At 43.2% G+C, this 25,025-nt stretch overlaps 1 protein-coding gene and 1 pseudogene across 1 annotated transcript in view; one reads left to right on the top strand and one right to left on the bottom strand.

Annotated features, from left to right (window-relative positions):
* The window catches only part of CHRM3 (cholinergic receptor muscarinic 3), a 327,469-nt gene that overhangs the window by 14,460 nt on the left and 287,984 nt on the right, over positions 1-25,025 (top strand). The window lies entirely within an intron of this gene.
* LOC129079434 (40S ribosomal protein S12-like) lies at positions 8,937-9,359 on the bottom strand (annotated as a pseudogene).

Raw genomic sequence — 25,025 nt, 5'->3', positions numbered from 1 at the left:
CTAAGGAAACTGTTGAAAGGGTCTTTGTCATTAGTTTAAATAAACTAAGAAAAAATATGGCGATAATGCAAATCGTTAGGAAATACATTTATGTATTGGCAATAGGTTACTAGTTTCATTCAATTTGTCAAGCCTGTGTCTTGGGAAAGTGATTTTGTCTTTTGGGGCTTAAAAAGTCAACTCTTTTTTTCTAGGATGAATTCTGACTCTAATAAGGAATGAAGACAGTGATGGAGAGAGGGCAGAACAGATCATTGTGTTTGTCACTACTGAGTCAAGCAGGAAGATGTTGGTTCATGTGGGTGTGAAGTGGGTTCCTCAGGACTAAACCCTGAGCCAGGCACAGCCGCCCTGTCAGGTGTCCCCACAGGGGTGCAGGTGTCCCTGTGGACAGCAAGAATCGGGGTGCAGAGAGGAGCAGACACATGCTGCATGGTAGACCTAGTTTACCTAGGCCTACTGTGTAGTTTAGGGAGACTTCTGTGGGTTTACAAGCCCACCACTGTGTGCTATTTTACTAGTTCAGCTGAATTCTGAAGACTCTTCTGAAACTGGCTACCTGTTCCTTCCAGGGAAATCAGAAAGGATGTTTAAGTTTTACATTTAAAAAAGCAAAATAAAACAAAAACAGTGAACGTTTAGGGTGGTGCTTCTTGCTGGGGGAGGGGAGCGGGTGGAGGGGGTCACCCTTCCTTTCTTTTGTCTCTTAGGAACTTGTCCCCCCACCGGCAGCAGAGTGGCTGGCGAATAGCCGGCTGGAGGTTCATGCTCAGACCTGTACTAAGGCTTGCACATCAGCTGTATTTGCTGGAGCCTGAGCATTGACATGCCCTTTGCTTCAAATGTTTGAGAGTTGGGGTTGCTTATCAAGAAAAATGGTGAAATTATAAGGATGTTCACTTAAATCATATTGTTTGCTCAAAAAATGTGAGGCAGCTTAATGTGAAATAAACTCTGGAGAGCAGTGGCTTAGATGAAGGGGCACGTCGATTTAGTTGATCCAAAACCACGTCGATTTAGTTGATCCAAACCACAAGCTCAGACATGTAGCAAAGGTGTTTTCTTTCCCTTATCACCTCGACAGTCACTTGTTAACAAAGCGAACAGGAAATAAACTCAGGCTCCGTGTGCTCTGCTGCTAGGAGCTGCCAGTGACGCAAAGGGAACAGGAGAGGAGCAGGGGTGGGGCCAAGCACAGGCACGGAGTGAACCCCTTCCCTGCCCAGCATGAGGTGACAGCAGCTGGCTGCACAGGGAGGCTGTGGGAGCTTTCTCAGGAAAAACAGATCTACCCAAAGAGATGACATAAACATAATGACAATGCCACCAATTCAGAATCACTGACTACCCTACTGCTGCCCCACTGTGAAGTGGACAAGCCCCCTGTGCACCAGGCTCTCCAGTCAGGGTGGGCGGGGCAGCGGCGGGGGATGGGGTCGCACGTAAATGGTAGATGAGAGCTGACAGCCAAGGGCCACCAGCTGTGGCAGAGGTAAAGAGGGTGGGGGGTTCAATATAGACCTTCTGAAAATTCAGTGCAAAGGAGGGTGCAGGAACAGTCTTAACAATGAAACAATGCAAAAGTATTTGTCAGAACTAAGGGACAAGAGTCTGCAGATTGAAGAGGCACAGCATTGTGCCACTTGAATGCATAAGGTCCACACGGGGTGCGTGACTGTGCTGGTCCAGAGCGCCGGGAGCATGGGGCATCTTAGAGCAGCCTGGGCACTCTTGTGCCCAAAGCCCTGTGCGCGCCAGCCTTCTGGGTGATGACTGGCTCAGAGCAAAGTCACCACTAGCTGTCCCTCGCTCCCACAGTAGCACTGTATGGCACCTACCTCTGTGCAGTGGCCACTGCTTTGTGCTTCTTTGACAATCAGTGATTTCCTCTCTCTTGCCCTGTCAGGATAGCCCCCACCCCCATCGGCGAGGCCTCTAAATGGAGGTGGTCAGAGCTCCGGTTCCTTTGCTGGCCGAAGGAATCCCTGTAGCCATTCGTAAATGCAGATAGAGATGTGGGCCTGGGGCAGGTGCATTTCTCTTCCGACTGGAATTCAGCCTCTGGACACTGGCCAATGCGTCTGCTGTGACTCCTCCTTTCAATCCTGGCTCAGGTGGTGTGTCCTGTCAGCAACCACCTAACACTTCATTTGCCATGCTGAGGCGGTCACATCGAACGTCAGAGTCACCTTCACAGGCCTCCCAGAGGACAGTGACAGTGCTCCCCGCCTTGCCGGGGGTTCGACCTAATGGCGTGGTGGTGCCCTGTGAGCTCCTGTGAGCTGCGCCGTAGGGCTCGTAGAGGAGGTGCTGGGGGCTCGTTCCCCCACCAGGGCGACCATGAGCCATGATTTGCATGATGGCTGCTGACAAACTCCTGGGCCACTTTGATGAGATGGAGAAGAGGTTCCACTATATACATTTTCCACAAATCTGGTCTTTTTGAAGCATTTAGGCGGATAACAGATAGTGCTAATCTTCTATCTGAAACTGAGAAGCTTAACTCACCTCCAGGGTCCATGTCAGTAAATTATTGTTAAAAGTGTAATACTGGTGAAGGTCATGCTGAATAAGATTTTCCTAATTTGGTATAAACTTGCATCAGGCTAATGCACATTTCCAGCCAGCGTCCATCATAATTAGTAATCATCAGCCATGACCAAGTTCATAAACTTGTATTTGTCTCCACTGCTCTTTTAAGCCATTTTATTTAAATGATAGCTTCTGTTGGCATTAGGCTCTTAATATAACATGACTTTGTTTTCAGGGATTACTGGGTTGTGCACATTATTTACACAGAAAGACTCCCTGGTCAGTCAGAGAAGTCTGTAGTAGGCATGGATGTCAGCTTTTCTTAATGGGTGATCTAAGACCTGTGTTATGTACACATTGGTGGTTTTGAATTTCCTTCAAAGTGATCATTTTTATTTGAGAGAACAAATAAAATCATGTTTTTATGGATTCCACATAACATTTCAAAGTAAAGAGAGAAACATGAGCTGGCATACTTTACAGGCAGCCTTCACGTGTCTGTGATGACGCCGATCCCTCTGTGAACTCATGCTCGCTCTTCTCTGGAGCAGTCTCCCCTTCTGCTCACCTAATGGCTGTGCGACCTCCCAGCTCCTCCACGCTTCCAGCAGCGCTTCAGCATCCAGAGGGCTTTGCCCTGGCTGTGGGTGCCCAGGGCACAAAGGCCCGGATCCCTTCTCCTCGCGTCCTCCTTCCTGTCACAAGCTTGTCTTTTTCAGACATCCTCTCTCCCACTGCCACTTCCCGCTGATTTCCCCCAGCTTTGGCTATCAGTTGCTTTTTCTAAACCTGGCTTGTTTCTGTCCCACACTATGCTGATGAGCTAAGCAGGAAGCTCTGCTGAGTGCCTCCCTGTGGTAAGACGGAACGTAGGGATGCTGGTCAGTAGCACATAGAAATGGAGCCAAGGAGAGTCTGCAGAAGGTCAGTCTGATGAGGCACTGGCCCTGGTTCCCTGGTGGTCCTAGGACCTACTCTTTCTTCCCTCAGTCACCTCCTTCCCTTTACTGATTTCACTGCGCAGGAAAGAGCTATTGGGATAAGAACATCACACTAAATGCGCATGGCCTATATTAAAAACTAATTATAGCACATGTACATAAACTCATACACATGCAGTACTGGTCCCATACACTGTCGTTATGTCTTCCCTAGCTGTTCTGCGGGTAGCTATGCCAGCGGACGTGCCCTCTGGCTGGCTCTCAGGCCTCTCTCTCCTCTAACTGTCCTGTTCTCATCTAAGAATTTAACTGTTTTGCTCAGAGGACTTCTCTAAGTTGAAATCCCCATTTTGTACGTATATTACTCTCTTCCTTCTTTAAGTTTTTAATACAACTCTTTCCCTGTAACTTGATCATCTGGAGCCCGTTTTCCACTCTGGGTCCCCAGGCTGTCCTACGAGGGCCCTTCGTCCCTCCGCGCAGGAGGTTGGCTGTGATCTCTGGTCTCCTGGCCAGGCGCTCCTTGTACAAGGATGGCTCTCATATCAGCACATGAAAAGGCAATTCATGCTAACTTACCTGGTAATCCATTAAGAGTTAGCCTTGTATTTGTTCACAACTCTTTTTGGTAAGGGGAAGAGCTGCTTGATTGTCCTATTCCTCGCCGCATTTCCGTTTGCTCTCAGCAGAGCAGCCAAAGTGATTCTTGTGGAAAAGCCAGCCCCCTCCCATGTCCCTGGCCTGCCCTCTTCCACTCAGCGGTGGGCAGCGTCACAGTGTCCTGAAGGCCGGCAGTTTGGCGCCGCCTTCTCCTGCCATGCTGCCCCGGCTCCTTGTCCTTGGAAGCCCTTGTGGGCGCACACGTGCCCCCACCAGGGCACTCGCTCCAGGTCCCGTGCTGGGCCTGGCGCGCCCTGCTCCCTGGCGCGTCGCTGGCTTCCTGTCTGTGCTCAACTCGCTCCCTCACTGCCCGCCCTCCTCCTCCCTGCACCCAGCCTTCTTATTTCTTTTTTGCCATGTTTTTCACTTTCTAGCATTGTGCACCTAACCTCTGTACCCCTAAGACACCAGCTCTCCATCCCCTCCTCCCAGCCCCTGGCAACCGTAATTCTTCTGTGTATAAATTTGACTACTCTGGGCGCCGTGCGTAAGTGGAATTGTACAGTGTTTGCCGTCTTTGTGACTGGCTGATTCTACTCAGCTTAATGTTTAAGGTTCATGCACGCGGTAGCATGAGTCAGGGTTTCCCTCCTCTTCGAGGCTGGCAGCCCGCCGTGTGCACGTGCCCGCCGCGTGCATCCATTCGCTGCCCCGGGCGGCCGCGCCTCTCCCCCAATCTGCGCCCCTCCTCCCCTCCTCCCAGGGCTCTAGCTGATGGCATTTGTAAGTGAAATCAGTGTTTACAGGATGTACTTGCGGTTACTCAGAAAGGGGAATGAGACAGCACTGGAGTGACTCCTACTTCAAAGTGGGGAGGAGAGAAGTGACTGGTGAGCAGCTGGGTTCGTGACGGGGAAACAGGAGCTCGCCATTTCTGCGCAGCTGCCCAGGCTGCAGGTGTTTTCACGGCAGCGAAGACCCCGACGGCCCATTTGCTTCCCACTGGGAACGCACCCCCAGTGCCCGGCAAGTTCCGGCACAGCCCTGCTCTGGGCGAACTCAGCCGTGCTTTCAGCTTTCTCCCCAAAAAAGCATTTCCAAAGAAAAAACATTGCCATTAGCAGCCCAGAATTTTTGAGACCATCTGAGGTCTTCAGGTTGAACGCGAACTATGAGGCAGTTCCTGTGTTTGTGACGGCTGTCAGGTGACTGCTGCTCTGCAATCCGTGCAGGACTAGAGCCAGAGGCTTCTCATGGAGCCCTGACTTGGTTATTTGGTGTTACTCCGGTATCTTCTAGTCTTTTTTCCCCTCCCTCCCTCTCTTTCTTTTTCCCCTCCCCTCCCCCTTCCCTTTTTCTTTTTGTTGTTTGTTCACTGATAAGGTTTTTTTTTTTAACTCATGTACTTTTAATTTTATTTTACAATGAGAAATACTTCTTTATTTGTTCAAATACATTTTGAAAAACATAGTGGAAAACAATTTGTTCAGAGAAAATTCATTCTGAATGGAGTTTTCATGCCTGAGAGAGGGTGGGGCAGCCTGTGAGGCCAGAGGGCTGAGACTGACCGTGACCTTCTGCTGAACGGGACACCCGGCGCGCGTGTATCGCCGCTTCCAGACGCCCTGCCGCCCCCCCGCCCCCCCCACTCCCCCGCCTTGCAGCTGCAGAATGACCAGCTGTATCAGTTCTTATAGGTATTAACGACATCCACCTGGGTTTCAGAATACTAATTGCTTCTGAGTACAAGATGCTTAATAATTTTGCATCTGTACCTATTCCAATGTAAAATTCTGCATAAAATTAGTCATATTTGAATGTTACATCCTACGTCGCCCCCCCACCCATCTTGCTTCCTGGCAGATTTATTTATTGGCTGCCGTTTCAGGGATCCCCAGGCATCACATGACCTTGACAGAGGCCGGGCCTGTTTGCAGGATGGCCTCTCCCTCTCCTTGCTGCTCCCCAAAGTGCCCATCAGGGCATTCTGATCCCTGACAAGAATCGTTACACTTGTAGCAAACGCCCCTCATCAAGGAAATGGCAGAAGTTGCTGTGAAGCCATTGCTATCTTTTTTTCTGGTACTATTCCTTTATTATCCTTTTTCTTCTTTTTTTATTGTTGTTCAATTACAGTTGTCCCCATTTTCCCCCCATTACTCACCCCTTCCGTACCCACCCTCACCTCCCACATTCAATCCTCCCCCATCCTACTATCTTTGTCCGTGGGTCCTTTACACATCTCCCATGGTATTCTATTACAATTGTCTCAATTTTTCCCACTTTACTCTCCTCCACCCATCCCACCCCTCCCCCCGCGCCCACAGTCCATTCCCACTCTGTTGTCCATGTCCACGGGTCATCCATACATGTTCTTTTTCTGGTCCCTTCCCCTTCTTTCCACCATTGTCCTCTTTCCCCATCCCCTCAGGTCACTCTCAGTCTGCTCCAGGTTTCCAGGCCTGTGGTTTATTTTGTTCATTTGTTTATTTTGTTGAATACATTTCACTTATAGGTGAGATCATATGGTATTTGTCTTTCACAACTGGCTTATTTCACCCAGTATAATATTCTCCAGTTCCATCCATGTTGTCGGAAAAGGTAGGAGTTCCTTCTTTTTATAAAGTCTCAGCAATTAAAACTTGACACCAGCACAGAAATAATCAAGTAGATAAATGAAATAAAATGAACATTGTAGAAGCAAATGTATATATCTGTCTAACAATGTAATACATGATTAAATTGATATTTCAAGTCAATGGGGAAAATACAGCTTATTCAACAGATAAGGTGCATGGCCCACTATTACTTGAAATAAAACAAATATAGAGCCCTATTTCACACATTTTACAAAAATATTCAGGTGAGTTAAAAATCAATATGTAAAACCTAAGGAGTTTTAGGAGAAAATACAAAATACTGTTTTTCTTACCCTGAAGTAAAATATTCAAAACCAGAAGCTATGAAGTAAAATATTGACCAAATGACTATATTAAACATTTAAGACTATACAGTAAAATTCATGTAAAAAAATTAAAGCACAAGTAATAGAATAGGAAGGTAGTTGCAATACATCTGTAATAGGCTTAATAGTTTTGGGGGTTTTTTTAGGGAAAAGAGTTCTACAAACATTTAATCAAAAAATGGATAAAGAATACCAGAAAGTCATTTAAAGCTTTTCAAAATAATAGAAATAGGCAAGAAATATACAAAAACAGGTTTAAATTTGACAAATAAGAAATTAAATGCGACAAATAAGAAAGTAACAATTAAAATAACATAATTGTCATGATTAGATTAATAAATATTAAAAATATTGGTAAAATCAGGTTTTGGTGACTGTGAAAGGAAGTGTGTATTCATCGATTCTTTTTCTTCATCTTCTTAAAGCAGATCCTTTAGCATATTTTGCAATGCTGGTTTGGCGGAGGTGTATTCTTTTAGCCTTCTTTTGCCTGGGAAACTCCTTGTTTTGCCTTCTATTTTAATTGAGAGCCTTGCTGGGTAGAACAGCCTTGGTTGCAGGCCTTTGGTTTTCATTTCTTGGAATATTTCTTTCCATTCTTTGCTGGCTTCTAGTGTTTATGTGGAGAAGTCAGCTGCTATCCTTACCAGGGTTCCCTTATATGTTACTACCTCTTTCTCCCTTGTTTTCTTTAGGATTCTCTCTTTGTCTTTGATATTTGCCATTGCAATGATGTGTCTTGGAGTGGGCCTCATGGGGTTCCTCTTGAATGGGACTCTCTGTGCTTCTGGACGTGTGTGACTTTTTCTCTCCTCCAATGAGGGAAGTTTCTCTATCCCTTGCACCTCTTCTCCTCCTTCTGGTATCCCTATTATATGGATATTATTATGTTTCAGGTTGTCTTGCATTTCTCTCAGTGCCTCTTCATTCTTTTTGGTCTTTTTTCATTTTCTGGCTCTTTCTGGGAGCTTTTTTCTACCTTGTCCTCCAGCTCGCTGATTCATTCCTCTGCTTCATCTAGCCTGCTTTTGATTCCTTCTACTGTGTTCTTCAAGCCATTACTATCTGAGAGGCTTATTATATCATTCTTGTCCCAGAAGTGTGCATTGTGTCACGGCCATGGTTCTGAGCCTGAGGAACAGGATGCTAATGGTTAGAGTTCCAATGTCACTGCAGACCAAGGAAGCAAGGTGGGTTTGCATCTTGGAGCAATCCTAGAACTTGCCATTCCCTGTCTATCAGGGAACTCGGTCCTATTGACATTACATTTTAAATATTTTATTGATCCATTATTACCACTATTAGCATGAATGTCTCACTATTTCTCTCAAAGAAATGAGAGTCTATTCTGGCATAATTTAAGCATTTATGAAATATCTGTTGAATGAGTGGCTAAGTGAATGAATGAAAGGTAGTGTGACAGACCTCGTTAAATGCCTTTCTGACCTGAGGTTTTATTATATTCCACATTTTCCTTCATTACCAATCTACCAACCCTACCAAAGAAAATAATGGTTTTCTTCAGCCCAGACTAGAACTTAGTGTTCCCTGTCCCTCTGTGTGGTGGCCATTGCTACACCGATTCATATAAAACACTTCTGGAGGAGCAAACAGATTCATCTCAATGCTTGGAAATGACAATGACATGACTTTAAAGAAACTGGAACAGCATGTGTCATTTTCCAGAATTATAGGAATTCTTGCTGTCTATACATATGTTTTGAAGATCATAACTAAGTGCTGTTCTTGTGGATTCTCTTAGTTTAGTATCTATGAAGGAGTTTCATCTGAGGCCAGGATATTGGAATTCACATGACAGACTTTGTATAATCTCTGCATTTACATAACTAGAGTTCAGCAACTTTCTCATTTACTGAGAAGCTCATTCCCTTTTTTTTTTTTTTTTGAGAAACAAAAGCAAGTTTATTTGTTCATTTCTTGCATTTGAAGTACTCCTTGATGACATCCTTTGCCTGAGACTCTGCCATAGTCCTTCACCACCACACAACTGCAACCAACCACTTACGGGGTTTTCATTCTCTGTCGATCTTACAGAGGCCTACCGTCTCCCTTAGTTTCTTATTGTCGTCAGCCTTAATTAGGTTGATCTGGTGTTCAGCACAAAGGGCCTCCACCAACTTAACATACATAGGCTCATCACAGTTGGATGCAAGCACACAAAGGTGGGCTTGGTGCTTGTCTAAGGCTTTGGCAGCTTCGCGAATTCCGTGTGCTAGGCCATCGTGGATGAGGGCAGTCTTCAGCACCTCTTATAGAGCAGTATTTACATCCATTAAATCTTCAGGAGCAATGCCTTCCTTGGCTATGGCAGTGGGTTATGGGTGGAGCCGAATCTTGAATACACCCAAGCCTCTGCCTCCGCGCAGCAGCACGGCGGCAGGGAAAGAGCCTGAGAAGCTCATTCTTAACAGAGAAGGCAAAAATCTATAGTTGACCCTTGAACAACTAGGGCTTGAACGATGCAGGTCCACTTATACACATATTTTTTTTCAGTAAATACAATAAATGTATTTCCTCTCCCTTATGATTTTCTCATAACATTTCTTTTCTAGTTTACTTTATTGTAAGAACACAGGATATAATTCACATAATATACAAAGTAAGTGTTAATCCACCCTATGTTATCGGTAAATCTCCAGTCAACAGTAGGCTAATAGTGGCTAAGCTTTGGAGGAGTCAAGAGTAATATGAAGTTTTTGACTGTGCAGGGGGTCAGTCCCTCTAATCCCCACGTTGTTCAAACATCAACTATATTAAAAGTTGGAGGTTTTACTTTCTCTTTCACTTTTTTATCCAACAGCATAACTGCATTGCCCGAAAGCAGTAATGTGAGCTTTCATACACCTAAAATAATTTTCTTCTCTTTAATAATTGTGTACTTCAACGTATTTTGAATGTTAGATTTTTTAAAATGTTGTTGTCAGTCCTTAATAATCTTTACTACTAAGTACTCACTGTGTGGCAAGCATTTCTGTGAACGGTTAATTAACCACAGAAACACTACAACTACCACCATTGCAGGCGGAGGAAACCAGGGCACAGAGACATTAAGTGATTTTCCTGGGGTTCTACAGCTCAAATATCTGAGTCCAGCTTTGAACTTAGGCCATCTGCCTCCCGTATTCATAAGCACTGCGCTGCAGTGTCTTCCGTTGAGCTGTCCTCAGTGATGGTGCCACTAGTTCACAGGTTAGTGCTATGAATCCAGGGAAGAGGACCTGAGGCTTCCACACTGAATGTGTTAGTTACCCACCCCGTCCTCTGCTTCTCAGAAACTTCATGAGTATGTATATAAAATATGATAATACCTCACTCATAATTTCCCAAGTCTCCTGGAATCTGACTATGCTATTTAGGAAGCACACACATACCCTGTAAGTTGAATAGAAACTGACTAAGCATATTCAACTGAGCAGCATTACCAGTTTTCATATTTCCTTCTCCTTTAAGCAAACTGTTAGTATGCTATTATCTAACAAGGAAGGAAAGTAAAATCCCTGCAGGCTGTTCACAGTTTTCAAGGATTTATATAATCTTCTGTTTGGCAAAGAGTTCAGCAACTGTTTATGCCTTGTTTGAAAATCACAGTTATTCTCACAAACAAAAGAAAGAACTGTTAGGTGGTTGTGATTGTGAGCATTTATCAAAGCTGGTAGCACAATGAAGTGCTTCTGCTCTGACTTCCAGACTAGTGTGAAGATGTGCACCAGCACTCGCTCCTGATATTCTCTGTGTGTCATTTGAGAGGCACGTCTTTGCCAATGTAGATATACTGTGTATGTGAACACACACACACACACACACACACACACACCCCCACTATATGTGAGCTATTCAGAAATGTCACGGGCTTTCACATGCAGCAGTTTCCCCCAAAAGAGCCCCTCCAGCTGGTCTGCCCGCACAGTGCCCATCTCTCCGCTGTCGGAAGCTCAGGCCTCTCACCCCGGGGCCGCCTAAGTGCTGAGCGGCGCCATCTGGGTCACGGAGCACTGGGCAGGGACCACGGACACCCCCTTCGTGCACACAGCTTAGGATGCTCCAGAGTCGCCTTTTGTCACCTCTTTTGAACCCGCTCCAGGCAGCCTCCGCTGCCCCTTCTCATGGAGGCTTGCTGCTGGGCACAGGCAGCAGCCACAGGCCTGTGCTCTCCCAGGCCTGGCTTGTTACTGACAGGACATCAGGAAGTTGCATGGAGGAGGGCAAGGGACGTGGTCAGGACTTCTAGTAATAAAGTTACTTTATTTAAATTTGGAAAACTTTATGAAGTAGGTTTTGTCATCCTTCTCTATGGGATAAAAAGTTAAAGGTTCTTAGAGGTAAGAACTTGTTTATGGTCACACAACTGTGAAGTACAAACCAGAATTCAAGTTCAGCTCCACACCAGCACTCCTTCGGGAGGCCACCGCTGATGTGTGTGTGTAGGGGTGTGCACATATGTGTAACTGCTGACAGAGTTTCCCCCAGGCAAACATGGACGGCCTTCAAAACGGATCTCCCGAGCCAGCCGCCTCAGGGGCACTGAGGGGACTCAGGCCAGCCGCCTGTGCGCCGAGCGGCGTTTCGGTGGCCGGCGTATACTGCCATTATCCCGATGGACTTACCTCACTTAACACTCACCACAGCCCTGCAGTGTCGGCAGGACCCCTTCCTACCTGTGTTCATGTTATAGATAATGAAACTGAGGCTCAGAAGATTAAGTTATACTTTCACGAGTGGAAAAGCCAAAGCTTGAACCTAGGCTGCCCAACTCCAAAGCCTGTGTGTTAAACCACCATTATTTTGAAAAGAATTCAGAAAATTTTTCATACTTTCAAGTGTACATAGAGCAAGAAAAATTAGTTCTACAAATAATTTGTGATATCTTTCTTTTTCATTTCTGCCAGAATTGTTTGACAATAATATAAAACAATACATAAAAATATCCAATAATTGTAGGATTTTTAATGTAACCACTTTGCAAATACATGTCACTTAAATGACGAATGCTTTGGATGCTTGGGCTCTGGCAGCACCTTCCCTGCCCGCGCTCAGGGGGGCTCTGCTCGCTGCAGACCCTGTGGATCCACCACACCACCCTTTACCACACTTTAATTGATAGTTCAATATCTGTTTTCCTTAAGAAAATGAAATTTTGTAAGACAGGCACATGTATGAATGAACCGTATGTGAAGCTAATATGCTAATACAACTGTGTGTTGTATATGAAGTGTGCATATGTATGTGCTTATAGCTTAACTGTAATTAAGTCACCGAGTACATAAAACATGGAAATAGTCAACTATACTATTACTCTCAAAAATATGTCTGTCTATTAAGTGCTTAATAAATGCTAAGCACTAATAAGAATGTATCTGTTCAACAAATATTTAGTAAATGCCTCTGCGAGGCCTGGAACTGTGCTAAATATAAGAGAGAGAAGGCATTTGAACAATGTGATTGGGAAGATACCACATGGACACAAAAAACTGTGGTCAATTTAGTATGGGGTACCAGCTCTCATACTCTATTTCACTGATTAGTTACTTAGCTAATAATTACTTTGAAAGTAATTTTACTAACCTTGACTTGCTATTTTTTCCCTCTTCTCTTCCCCACACCCACTCTTCTGAGCACAAGGTAAGATTTCTGCTGTTCCCATCATTTGGCCTCATGACAGCAAAAAGTCATCAGCATAATCACCATAAGAGGACTTTGTTTTATTTTTTATCACCCAGCACATTTTTATTGTCAGAATGGTTAGTAATCATTCATTTTTATTTACTCTAGCTAAGGGAGTTTTGCAAATATCTTGTGACTATTTAGAAAAAAATGCTTTAAACTATGGGTTCTGTCCCAGCCTGTTGACCAGCAGACACAGCACAGGCCCAGACCGTACGACCCCACTGGCTGAAACCCTTAGGAGGAGACGGGTCTGCCTCCCCTCTGCCCACTGGGCTTCCGGGCTCGACGGCCCCCGCCCTCTGTGGTCTGGCTCAGCTCCAAAATGTCAAAGCAAGGCTGTACGTTTCACAGGTTGATTAGAACCAATGTTCTAAACAGCTGAGACAGAAAATAACGATACAGATACTTAGCATCTATTTCAAACTCTTAGACTCTTAAGATTTTTAAAATACACGTTATTTTATAGTTTTGTTCAACTGAATTCAAATATTTAGTAGTGTATTTAAGAAAAGAGAGATAGGATAGAAATAAACATGAAACAGACCAGGAAATGCTGACATGAACCACGGATTCTTTGGAAGCCGAAGAGAGCTAAAGCCTGGTGTGGAGAATGCAGTCAGGGTGGAGTGGGGTTCGAGGAAGCCTTATTTGTGTCTAGAGCCAGCCTCCCACGGGGTGCCGAGCATGGAAACGTCCTCTCTCCGCAGTGTGAGGGGTACCTGCTGGGTGCACGGCTGTCACGTGGCTCAACAGCACATAAACTGCAAACCCTTGTGCTCTCAAAGCTCATTAAGACCTCACTTTGCATTTACTGAGCTATCAAGATTCAAACGCTAGAGTCAAATTAAATTTGGTAACTTTTGTGCTAGGTTCTGGTTGGAGTGATTCAAAGAAGCCCATGACTTACAACCATGAGAGATGATGGATTTTCATGAAAGCAACAAAATAAAACTTGAAAAGTTGTGTAAATGATCATTTGGAGATAAAATATATAAATCTATACATACTTTCAGACGCACATTCACATGTGAATATAGTCTAGGGGTTTTGATGCTAAGAGGATAACAATTGAGAAATTCCGTTTGAATAAGGGGTGGTTATTCCTCTTTTTTGATGATCTATCCTCAAATGAGTTATCTGGGGAAAAAAAGAACAGATATTCAGGAATTTTCTGAGAACTAACCAGCTGGTCAGAAGGAAAGTGTTTCAGTTTGGTGAGAGCGGAGATGTGTTTAAAGCTGCCGTCAGTAGGCAAAGATTTTCAGCAGTCATGACTGACTTGGTTGGAGGAAATGCCTAGATTGTTATAGGAAGAGAGAGCGTATGGAGCGGAACCCTCTGTAGCCTTTAGTAGTGCAGAGCTGTGAAGGAGAAGCACCTCGCCTTTGGCCAGTGTATCTTCAGACGCACCCTCGGCCTGCCTCTCCCTAAACACCAGTGCTGCAGAGTAAGTGCGGGCTGAAAGGCTGACTGCACCGGCGTGGTCTGTCCGCAGGCCGCAGCGGGCGGTGGCTTGGAGTGCCCCACAGGCATGTCACTGCTATTTCCGGCTGCGTGGCAGGAAAGCCAGTGCAGTGTTACGGTTCAGTAAGTCCATGTACTTTAAAGACGAGACAAAACGAGAATTCTAAATGGCCACGTCAGATTCCCTTGGTTTGTGAACTGTGGTAACCATCATGTATCAATTTTGCCTACATGCAAGGAGAAACAAAAAGAACTGGCTGTTACCATGCACTTGTTACTTCCCCAGGCAATTTGCTTCCATATTTAAAAAAAAGCTTTTCTTCTGTAATGTTGGTTTTATTTATTATTCCCATTTTAGAGACGAGAACACTTCGCCCCGTCCAGGACTCTCGTTTAGGGAACTCGTGGGGCACATGCTGACCTGGCAGGTGGGCTGCCCATCTTCTTTGCGGCCCACTCGCGAGCGTCTGGGAGAAGGGTGTCAGTCCGCCCTGCTCTGCCTCAGGGAGCAAGCAGCCCAGGGACCCTGGCGTCAGGGAGTTGACGTGTTAAAACGATGCTCAGGTTCTTCATAAAACAGCATCTGAGGCCAAGCCGAGTCAGAACTGATGTAAAGTAATGTAGGTGTTTTTTGTCGCTATCTTCTGGTAGATTTCAGTTCTGGAATTACACCAAATCCTATTAATATACAGCTGTGGTCCTGGCGGCCATGAAGGGCTTTACACGAAACTGGCGAGCTGAGCTTGGACTGGAGCCTGTTTTCTGCAGTGTGGACATTTCTCAACGCAGATGTCAGGGCTTTGCACACTCATGAATCAAAACACAGACAGAAATAAAATTTTAGATACTCTTAGAACCAAAACTAAAGTCCAAAATATAATCCTGTTCCCATTCTTCAACGTCTGATGGAGATTATTCTTAAACTTGCCGTTAATTTCTTTGGGAAGTATTCAGGTGTTCTTTGAGAACCATTTCAGTTCTTCTGATTATATGTCTGGGATGTTCTAAAGTAGACCACGCCACGCTCCCTTCTTTTTGAATGAAACAGACTCTTTGACCGTTTCCGCTGTAGCCATGACTTTTCCACGCACTTTACATGACACTTCTTGCGGGGCATCCAGCTCCAGGTGTGACGTCAAGGTTTGGGGCCAATTTACTGCTCCTCCTCCTTTCTCGATTCTGTCTGGCACACGTGAAGACCAAAGGGAAGGTAGAAACTGCAGCTGTTCGTAGGAGGGACGTTGAGATGTCCTAATACAGAGATCTTTCTGGTAAAGCTGGATTTGGAATTAGGGCCGATGGAGAGATCTGGGTTTCTATTAACTTCCCCGGGGGCGCTCTCCACGCTTGTACAGAAAGTAGGGTGCACATCCCCTTCCCTGAGCCAGGGCTGATGTCAGCTCAACCTCACACGGTCTGACGCAGGCTGGCTGCGGCGGCGTGGGCTGACCGTCCCAGCCACCCCCACCGCAGGCCCGGAGCGGAGCAGACCTTGCGGTCCTGCCCCATCCCTGCTGACCTGCGGTGCTCACCCCATGGAGACAACCTGAGGGCTGAGCCAAGCCTCCCTCGTGGGCATGACAGTGCCCCACAAGTGGCCAGGCTCTTACCAGCTTATTGAAGCTCCTTTTCTTCTGATGGGAAATGCAGTAGAAAAAAGAGTCTTTCACTCCCCCACCCCCAAAGCACAGCCCTCAGAGGGCTTCTCTTCTCACTGAGAGCTGTGTTCATTCGCAGGCCGAGCAGGGACTTGGGAGGCAGGGGGTTGCCGAGCAGCCCGGGGAGCTTGGGACACTGGATTTCCTCTGGACACTTAAGAGCCTTTATTTTATTTTTCTGTTTATCTGCCTGTCTCTGTCCTTTACTTCCTCCTCTCTGCATTTCTCTAACTCCTAATGAGCAAAAGTCATTTTTCTAGGGCTCAATTCAGGAATTATAGCCACAGGTACAGAGGCATGTTTTAGCAGAGAGAACCTTGTCTCAGATTCATATATAAAGAAACTTTCTCATGTACTAAGCAGCCAAAGAAGCTCCATATTTATTTAAATTTTACAGATCTGACTTAACCAATATCGTATTCTCAGCATGCAGTAATTACACATTATTAGACCAGTAAACAATCTTACACATTCTGATTTTTTTTTCCTTTTTCTGACTTAAGTACAAATGTTTTTGGAATTTTGTTTCTGAACATCCTATTAGACCTGTAGATGAACTACGCTCTCTTAGTTGAAATCATGGAGCATTATTTTAAATTCTGTGTGAATACTGCATAAAAACTCTTGAATGCATTATGCCACTTTCTGATTTTAAACAAGCTTGGTCTTAGCTCGCAGGCAGACTGGTTCCCGCACCTCCCTCCAGGCCCAGGGAGCACAGGAGCCGGGCACAGTGCTTACAAAGCCGGACTGGAGCACTGACTGGCTCTCACGTGTCCTGGGCATGTGGGTCTATTGGAGATCAAGTTACGTATCTGGAAGTGCCTTCTGCCACATGGAAGTACTTTCATTATTGTTAACGAAGTTCCTGACTCTAGAGTTCATGGACCTCCAGTGCATAGCATCTGGGAGAAGCTCAACAAGTACTTGGTGGATGAACTACTGCTTGTGTATCCCAGGTGTAGCCTGAGTCCAGCCCCCACTCGGAGTGTCAGCTGTCCTTTTGGTTTTATCTTTCCAGATTACCTTGCTCTGACTGAGGACATAACTGTCTCACTCTGGCAAACGAAAGGTCATTTCGAAAATCGAAAGAAGACAGAGAACCCTGAGGCACTTTGAAAAACATAGATTTTGTAGCTGTCTTGTGCCGGTGTTCTTCTCTGTGACAAAGGAACCAGAATGCCAGCAGGACTGGGTGCCCGGACTGGGGACAATATTGCCCATAAGCGCATTTAGCAAAACTCTGCACAGGCTTCAGGTGTGAAGGTAGCGGGGTGAATATATCCATGTGTATAGTGCTTCACAAATGCCTAGGCCACTTTGTAGAAAAGGAAGACAGTTCTCAAAGTCACCTTAGACCTGCAGGTGGTCCAGGAAAGCACAAGTCTTCCCTTAGTGGGGTTTCGGAAGCACCACGGCAAGTGAGAACTAAACGTATTAATTTATGGAGTTAACATACTGATTACAAAGGAGAACCAAAATCAGTACCCGTTAAGTCACTAAACTGAGTGAAAATAGCCTCCTGCATGTGTATGTGTCTTTCTGCCAAAGACAAAGAAAAGCCATGTATTAATGCATGAAAAGTACATAAAACTATCTATTCTGACTTTGCATCTCAAGTACTGTGTAAGCCCCCATCAAATGCAGACTTTAAGGCCCTTTGTTTACAGATGTCATAAAATGCCTTGGTGGTAAATATAAAATAATAGCATCACTTTTTTTTATATGAAAGCCCACATTTGAAGCATCACTCATTTTCAGAATCTTCTATTATACTATTTTAGATTTATCTCTGAGGCATATTGTGTGTGTATGTAAAAGGTCTAGTACCTAAAATAGTAAATGTGCTGGATGCACGAGACTCAAGGTCACCTTCATAGAAGCTCTGGTCTGCCTGGCCTGGCCTTGCTCTCCCAGGGGGCCAAGACACCGCCTTGGCCCTGTGGAGCTGCGCCCCCACCCGGAAGGCGGCAGATACTGGAGGTTTGCTGATGAAACAACTGAATCCCTTTCCCTCCTGCCTGACCTTCAGTTCATTCAGTCAAGCATTAAAAATCTGTTGAATGTTCATTATACGTATATCTGGGGATAGAACGGCCAATAAGATGTGATTCCTATCTCAAAGAAATTTACAGTCTAGCATGAAAGAAGGACAATAAAGAATGGGAAAACTTTTCACCAGCATTATTTGGGACACGAGGTAGGGTGGCCAGGGGTAAAAGTTTAATTAAAGAACTATGTTTTAACAATTTTTAATTAAGTGAAACTTTATAATTTTAAGAAGTTTTGATATTTAAAAAAATTTAGAGGCCAGAATTTTTCTCTGCATCTGCTCTGGCCCCTGTAACCACTCCCACCGCCCTTTGGAAAGTCTTAACAAATTCCTCAGGTGCATTTTTAACTTGAAGTTCCTTAGTTTTTCCAGGGAAGATAGAAAACACTGATTGGTGCTCCTTATTTAGCAATCTGAATTTTTGGCAGGCTGAATTACTGGATCAAAACCAAAAAGATTAAATATAACAGGAATAAACACTAAATCTTATATTTAAATTAAAAGTGTTATACAGATTTAAAAAAGAGAGAGAAGCACTAACATGAAAAAAATAAAAGTCTGAGGATTTTAGTATGTACTTAAATATAAGTGTGTTGTAGGATGTGGCTGCTAAAAGCCAAAATCAGCTTCTTGCTCAGAGTTGGCATTTATGGAAACAGGCTTTGCATCACAGCAAGTGTCCTTATGCTGGGCCGCAGTCAGAGCACAGCTGAAAGCGGTCGGCCGGGCCTGTGTGTCATGTTTCCAGTCGGGGCAAACCGGGAAGCTTCGTGGGGGGGAGACATCCACGCGTGTCCCGGGCTCGCCTGCCCACAGTGTTGATCTTCAGTGTTTCAACCAGCTGCTGAGTCTCATTCCAGCTTGTAACAGTTCTCCGTTGTTCAATCAAATCGAGCACTTCTCGATTCTCTAAAACGGGATTGGTCTTCCTTCCTGTGAAGAACACCTCTCCCTGCTACACGCGCTCCCGTTCCCGGCTCTTGCGCCCCCTCTCAGGGAAAGCAGGGTTTCTGACTCCTCCCGCGGCCCGACTCTCCTGATGGCCCTGGCGGCTGCGGCAGGGCTGCGCACGTCCCTGTTTTGCCTTTAGCTTCCGTCATCCCTATCTTTTGTGTCTGGCATTCAGATCACAGCTAAGGGCAAAGAATGTGGTCACACCGTCTTGACACACCAAAACGAGGACTTAAATCTAACTTAGGAAGTGTTACTTCTTTTCATTTTGAAGGAAAGACTATAGCAAATTTTGCCACGCATGCCGTCTTTATTGGAAAAAGAAAGAAACAAGAAGACTACTTTGAGCTATTAACATTCTGCACCACAGTTTTCATAACCACTTAAGTAAACGTGTGGGCATCAGCTCAGATTTCAGAATAACTGAGTCGCTAATGAGCATGTTGTTAGACCCTGTGTCAGAGGATTCACTAACATAACATAATTTGAAGTTTATCTAAGTTGGATTGCTCCCGAGTTGTCCTGAAAAATGACAGTATTTTGTCTATTTTTAAGAAGAGAAGGGATGCCATTTCCACCTCCTTGAGAGCACTTGCTAAGTGAGGTGGGAGATGCTTGTCTGGGCTCAGGCCGGGCAGGTCAGACTTCAGAGGACTTGATCCCAATGCCTTGTGGTGTCGGTCATGTGGAAGCCCCAGCTCATGGCTCCAGACCCCTGAGTGAGCCGAGTCCAGTCTTTTATTTTCTCTCTTGTGGGGCGGCTTGCTTTCTATAAATGGAGCTTGTTCATTTGAATGAAGTCTTCTCACCACATCATCATTAAAAATAGATGGGGTCCCTGATATATGATATCAGTGCATTCCTTAGTGCCCCAGACATTGTAGTGGCTCAACTGTATTTAAAAATGAATTTTACTTCCAGTAAAGAGGCTGTAGCTTTCCCCCCAAAAATATGACTAGTCTAGAAATAGAATTATTAGAGTGTGAACTGTAAAACTGAAATTTTATTCCTCATTTATAGTAGCTCTGCTGTTGTTTTTATCAGAAATTGTCAGGTTTAAATTTTTTGGTCTTTATTTTAAATGCCTGAAGGCCCTAATTTCTCCTTTAGTTTCCAAAATCTGTTTGGGTGTTAGACCAAAGCAACAATTGGATATACTTGATGTATTTCTTACTTTAGATCATTCTTTAAAAAAAAAACACAAATATTCTATTTCATTTGACTGACATCAATTCTGTAATCTGTTTAGTAGGTCGGTATAATTCAATATTGAGTTTATGTCATCTAGGAAAAATTATATTAACTTATATTAAAAACTATAATAACTACATTAATTTCAGCAGCTGCCCCAAATATTTTCCCTCTTCATTTCTGAAAATAAAGGGCCAAGCTTTTGTTTTGTCTACATTTATTTTCACTGATTTCTCTGAAAGCATGTACTTACGGACCAACTCATAAACAGAAGATACAGTTTTAATCTTGTTGCCTATTTGTAACCTCATCCTAGAGAATGTAGATATTTCTTTATGAAGCTCGGCTTTTCACCAGAAGCACAACTTGTGGCAATTTCAGTTAAGAGATAAATATTACCATGAGGAGTGCTGGGCCATCAGTGGTCCAGCAAGGCAGCCTTTCTCAGTGAGCGGAGACAGTGTCCTGCCCTCTCTGAACCGCCAGGTATGAACTTCATTCAGACCACAGTTGCTGAGAAGCTTGTTCAAAAGCGATGCTTATCGCCTATAAGCAACTGCCATTCAGTTGTAAATAAATCTTCAGAATTATAATTAAACTGAATTATAGTTGAACTGATGTTCAACTTCGCTGATAAGCAAGTTCATCACTTACTGGTTTATATAACCACTTTAATTGTGGTCTTAGGTATTTTCCACATTATTAACATCTTTTTCCCCCTTGTAGGCTGTATTAATTATCAGGCTTGAAATATGTCAGGCAGTTTTATAAAACGGGTATGCAGATAACCTTTGCTTTCCCTTTTGATGTCTAAATTATTTTGCTAGGCACTTAATTATTTCTGCATTCTGTGCTGTGACACAATTTAACATTATTGGTTTTAACATTCAGAAATCAAAAGTGAAGTACTTTTCAAGCAGTTCATTTGATTTACAAGCAAGAAAATAAACACTGTATTTCTAAAACCAGGCAGATTTCATCAGCACAGTTTTACTGCTTGGGAGTCTGTTGGCTCTTGTTTTAGGAGACCAAGAGTGGTAGAAACAAAGCTTTTCCCAAATGGTAGTATTTTCTTTATGGTGTATGTATGGCGAGATGCATCAGCAAGGAGTCTCTCTTGCACGATGCCTGTGTTTGCTGAGAGCGCCGTCTCTCTCTCCAGGGGAGCCTCTTCCCTGCGGACGCAGCAGCAGCACTGCAGCCCCCACGTGAAGGCTCAGGTTCAAAACCTGTGCCCTTACTGTTAGGGAATCAACTTGGCATTGGTGGGGAGACTCACAGAAGTTCAAAGTCAGCTTAAGACTGTCCTTAATGTTTCAAACTTTTAAGATGTTTTGAGAAAGTGCAATTTCAGATACAGTGGTGGCCATTTCTCAGTTTGATCAACATCTATTTCATTTTCGATAGCCAGAATTCCAGTGGTAGGCAGAAAACCATGGAACACCATGATTGCAAGAAAGTCTTAAGGAAAAAATGTATTATTTTGATGAGTGAAAGAAAAAAAAGTCTTCAGAAGTGTCTCCCATTAAGGTATTGAGATATGCAACTCGGCCTCTACTATCTTAACCCTGCCGAGGTCATGGTCAAAAAAATCACAGCACAGGCTGTGGGTTCCAAAAGATATATTCATTACTAGTATGTGCTAAAATGTGAAAAAAAATTAAAACACTGCAAATTTGAATTATATTTATATAATAAAATACATGATTTTTATTTTCAGTTACAATCTAGAAATTATTAAGGAAACATAAAAACAAAAAGAATAAAATTTTTTCAAGTAATGGAAACATGGATATTGCTAAAAAATACTACCAAAAAATGTCTTTAACATCAACTAATCAAAATCTTCCATGGTTGGCTTTGCTAAATGTTTATAACGGTCATCACAAACAGTATTGCTATGCTCAAGGCATACATACTTTTCACAACACTTGCAAAAATATTTTGAAAAGCATCTCATTTTGGATGCATAGCACCTAACCTCTTCTTCTGCTCATTGAGGGAGCCATATCTGTATCACCGTTAGAATTTCCTTCAATCTGTATTTGAAATCGATGAAGTTTCAGATGTAAAGCCTTATTTATGCACATCTGTAGAGATTTCTGAACACCTTTTTATTTGTTCTGACCCAAATTGTGTTATGAGATTTCTAATAAATATTCTGCACCTTATTTTCACATTGCTGTTCAGCATATGAATAGTCTAAGCACTCATTCCTGCAGTATTCACAGCTGCATAGACTGTAACCATGGGCCATCCGGTGGTGGTCCTGCCTCAGCATATGTGACTACCATTTGGTCTGCGACATCACCTCCTGACTTCATTTGGCTGTAATACTCTATTACGTGAACCTAAGTTTATGGCGTCATAGAAATGCACACTTAAAACTAAAATTATGTTTTCCTCTTGTTGGGTATATGAGATGCAAGTGTGCAATCTGCACCAAAAGCAAATAAGTTGGATTTTTCAGTCCTGTTTTTAGAAGACACAAATTCAGGCGGTCTTTTGGGTTTATTCTTACAAGCAGCACCTACACATGAAAGTTGCTTATTTTTCTAAGTCAGAGATGAGATTTACATCAGTGAACCAGTGATCCGCTGCAATGCTACGTTCTGATGAGCAAATGGGCTCTGCAAGTCTCTGATTATGTCTGCTGGTTTATTACTAACCAAGTAAGGACCTTCGGGCTACTCACCGGAATATATTTCAAGATTTCCTGTGTACTTTTGAATTGACCATAGCAAAAATTTTTATACCGTATTTACTGGGCTTGGATGGAATATATTGCCTAAACCCACATTTGCCTCTAAATCCAGGTAACATTTCATCTATTGTTATATTCCATCCCATAGAATAACATAATTTATAATTTTCTACAAATGCTAAGAAAATGCCTTTCGCAGCCACTAATTTGTCTGTTTTCAGACATTCTAAGTGCATAAGTTTGCCATCAAAACTAATGCAATTATGAATAAATCTAAATCTCCGTAAAGATATTGTAAGTCTAAAAATTCAATCCCCCTTCCATCTGTAGCCCATAAATCGTGCAAATTTAGCCGATTGCTGCTTGCTGCAGTGTAAACCAGCTAGATATTAGAGGCCTAAAATGCTTTCAATTCAGTTTTGTCTATTCGTTTAGCATCTCTTTCTCTTGAAAAATCTGTTCAAGATAGAATTGATGTATTTAATTTGTATATAATAAGATTAGATCTAAAATAGCAGTTGTGATAAAGCAGTTCCAAGTTTCAAGTTCTGTCTTGGCATTTTTTGCATTTAGCCAAAGTAATGGAAGTTGACACAAAATATTCTGTGGCTGTTTTCTAATTTGTATTCTTACTGGCTTTTTCCTCCATATTGATTCTTTATCCTTTCCAAAAAATTACTCTTCATTCACGTCTAATTCATCTTCACTTTCTTCACTAGAAGCATCTTGCTCGATATCTGCATCTTCTGGACAAACCTCCATATAATTTTCATCTTGTAAATCACTTTCCTTTTCACACCTGACACTCTCATTCTCATCTGAGTCAAGTAGCATTCGCTTAAGTTCTTAAACATCTCTTGGGCTATTGAATTGATATATTTTTCCAGCCATTTTCCATGGTAAATGAAGAGAGGAAAGAAATCCCACTGACTTCAAAGTTTGCAGGGGAAAAAATCCTTCACCAACACTGACTTTGGAGTTTGTGATATCAGATACAATTTACTGTTGAATATCACATACCATTACAAAACACACATTATAACCAAACCGACAGCTTAAATGTTATAGCTTAACATGCCACGTACACATGTGCATAATCATGGCCTTGAACTTATGCACCCAATATATGTAACAATATTTAAGAAAAAGGGTTTGTTTGTATCCCTCAGATCAGCTGTGACATCTGCAGGGTTAATTGTTTATACTTTAATAAAACAGAAAATCATTTAACTTTTTAAGTATTTGAAAATCATGTATTTTCAAGATGTTTGGTATATCGGGGGATTTTCTAAACTTCTTTTTCTAGTTCTCCAAGACTGTGAGCATCATTAAATAACCTTTGACAGAATATTCAGTATTTATTCATCTGGGTGAAAAAAATTAGAATTTTCTGTTGATAAACAGATTTTAACCTACTTTAGCTATTGCACTATAAAATGATAAAATTAGCTCCAGTGTTGTTGAAAATTGGATTGTGTACTGGGAGAAATATGTCCTGACATGAACATCATTGCTGAAATTCAGTCCTTTTATTATCTTTTATACTTCCTTAATTTAAGAGTTGATTTTTAAAATCCTGTGAGTTTTTGCCGCTAGACACATGACCAGCCCTTCTTACTACATGGTGCCTGTCGTATTGACGAGCTAGAACCAGCCTGGAACGTACTGAGATTCAGTGTCAATTCGTGTGCTAGATTAGCTCTTAGTTTTAATTAGAGCAAAAAAGAAATTGATCTTCAGGTGTATTTCACCTGGATGGATTTATAAAATTCAAACTTTAAAAAATGTGATATTGGATGTTTCTTCTGTCTCTCTATTTTCACTCAAGTATGTGGAGTCTCTTAGAAACAGGTCATGCTGGGGGAACTCCTCCAAGACTGCCCTCGTTTTCGTCCTTAAATCTAGTAATTTTCCATCTCTGACTCTTCACATGAAAATCATTTTCAGCTTCTGGGACATTTCAGCTGCTAGCACTTTAGGCACCTCCAAGTCTGTGTAGGTGTTTTGAAGTAAATTTGAAACACGGAGGTGGAAGAAAAGCCGTATGTCCCTTAACAGTTGATTTTATCCTCTAAGGGAAAGGATCGCTGCCAGCCCGGAGCGGGACTTGAGGCCCTGGGACGTTAGAACGGGCGCGGGCGCAGCCTCTGCTGTTGCCAAACGAGCTCGGTTTGTCACAGGCCGGCCTTCTGCTGTTGGGAGGCTATGCAAAGTTTAAAAATTGCTGCCTAACTATTCTGCTGCTTTTTTCTGGATGAAAATTTATTATCAAAGTTCAGTG

The sequence above is a fragment of the Pteronotus mesoamericanus genome, unplaced genomic scaffold (genome assembly GCF_021234165.1).
Source record: "Pteronotus mesoamericanus isolate MK-2021 breed Mesoamerican mustached bat unplaced genomic scaffold, CSHL_Meso_final contig_120, whole genome shotgun sequence".
Taxonomy (NCBI): domain Eukaryota; kingdom Metazoa; phylum Chordata; class Mammalia; order Chiroptera; family Mormoopidae; genus Pteronotus; species Pteronotus mesoamericanus.
Note: the sequence above shows the minus strand (reverse complement) of the source record. Positions and strands in the feature narration are given on the sequence as shown.